Source organism: Helianthus annuus, chromosome 6, assembly GCF_002127325.2.
Source record: "Helianthus annuus cultivar XRQ/B chromosome 6, HanXRQr2.0-SUNRISE, whole genome shotgun sequence".
Lineage (NCBI taxonomy): Eukaryota > Viridiplantae > Streptophyta > Magnoliopsida > Asterales > Asteraceae > Helianthus > Helianthus annuus.
The window spans coordinates 22998358-23000472 of record NC_035438.2 but is presented as its reverse complement, the minus strand read 5'-3'; the positions used below and the strand labels follow the sequence as shown (position 1 = coordinate 23000472).

At 44.7% G+C, this 2115-nt stretch overlaps 1 non-coding gene across 1 annotated transcript; it reads right to left on the bottom strand.

Annotated features, from left to right (window-relative positions):
* Window positions 1-480: 480 nt before the first annotated feature.
* Window positions 481-587, bottom strand: LOC118480064. Its single transcript, XR_004861703.1, has one exon. It is a non-coding gene; the product is annotated as a small nucleolar RNA R71 (small nucleolar RNA).
* Between the last annotated feature and the right edge of the window lie 1528 nt (window positions 588-2115).

The following is a 2115-nucleotide window of genomic DNA, read 5'->3' as shown; positions in this document are numbered from 1 at the left end:
TCCAATAAAGACATAAAAGAACCATTAGAAGAACCCGAACGCTTTCTCAGAAAAAGGTTAAAAGCCAAAAACCAAGAGAAGGTTTCGGGTGATCCACCTCCAATGGCGGACCAACGTACCCTTATGGATTATCTACGGCCCACCGTAGGTAATCTAGGCGTCGCTATCAATGCTCCGAATGTCGAAGCCAATAACTTCGAGCTTCGACCGCATTTGATACAAATGCTCCAAAACTTCGCAACCTTCCACGGGCTTGCGGACGAGGATCCCCATCTACATATAACTAATTTCTTAGAAATATGTGATACCTTTCGGATCAATGGGGCATCAAACGACGCCATCCGCCTCCGTATGTTTCCATTCTCGCTAAAAGACCGAGCGAAAGCTTGGCTCAACGCCCTCCCAGCTGGTTCGGTAAACACCTGGGATGAACTAGCCCAAAAATTTCTATATAAGTATTTCCCTCCTGCTAAAACTGCTAAATTAATGGCTGAAATTAATACATACTCACAAGAGGACGGGGAATCCTTATATGAAACTTGGGAAAGGTTTAAGGAGCTATTACGCAAGTGTCCCCATCACGGCCTCGCAATATGGCAACAAGTATCCACTTTCTACAATGGATTGTTGCCACACACTAGGCAGACACTTGATTCTAGCTCCGGGGGACTTCTAGGTAACCGACGCCCACATGAAATATATAATCAGATTGAGGAAATTGCTCAAACCAATTTTCAATGGCACACCCCCCGGGGAAATAAGTCTATCGCCCCGGGCGCCCATAAGGTCGACGAAAGCACTTCTTTACAAGCCCAAATCAAGGCCCTTTCTTCAAAAATAAAAAAATTAGAAATGACAAAAACAGTCTCGGTTATGGCTTGTGAAGGGTGTGGTGGGTCACATGAAAATTGGAGTTGCATGAAAGAAACGGACGATCAACAAGAAATGGTAAACTACATTGATAATAGACCTAGGCCGTCGGGTCCTCCAACGGGAACTTACAACCAAGGATGGCGAAACCACCCAAACCTTGGTTAGAGGGAACCCGGCAATAGTAGTAACCAACAAGCCCAACGAACAAACTTTCAGCAATCAAGAAATGAGTCACAAAATTTCACTCAACAACAAGGTGGACGAGAAAGGCTCGAAGATACTATATCTCGCCTTGTCTCTGACACTGATAAGAAAAACTCGGAAAGATTTCTACAATTAGAGTCTAATTTTAGGAATCAACAAGCTAGCATTCAAAACATAAGAAAAACAAATAAATCAAATAGCTCAAAACTTTTCCGAGAGACCGCAAGGCGCATTACCTAGCAATACCGAAACAAACCCAAAGGCGCAAGTTCACCTCATCACACTACGAAACCGCACCGTAGGGCCTGCAGAAGTACCACCACCTACGGAAGAAACAATGCCAACACCTCTGCAGGAAAAGAACTCTCCTCCATCACCAGAGCCTACCAAGGCTCCTCGAGTTCCGTACCCCGGTAGGTTAATTCGTCAAAAGACCAATGAGCAATTCGCAAAATTCGAAAGTCTGCATGTCAATATTCCTTTTATCGAAGTCCTAACCCAAATGCCCAAATACTCTAAATTTATGAGGGACTTCCTTACACATAAAAAGAAAATTGAAAATTTGCAATTAGTTAATTTAGGCGAAGAATGCTCTGCCCTCGTACTTAATAAACTACCCCAAAAGAAAATCGATCCCGGAAGTTTCACGATTCCATGCTCAATAGGGGAATCGCCCGTTCGCAATGCCTTGGCCGACCTAGGGGCTAGCATTAACCTCATGCCCTTATCAATGTTCAAGAGGCTTGGCTTGGGAACCACGAGCCCTACAAAGATAAGCATACAACTCGCTGATCGATCCGTCAAGTTCCCACAAGGTGTCATCGAGAATGTCTTGGTAAGGGTAAGCAGATTCGTTTATCCAGTTGACTTTGTCATACTCGATATGGAGGAAGACACCGAGGTCCCCCTTATACTAGGGAGACCCTTCCTTGCCACAGCACAAGCAGTGGTAGACATGAATGACGGGACACTCACTTTGAGGTATGGGGATGATGAAGTGAAGTTCGGAGTTGGGAAAAGAATAGAGGACGACGACCC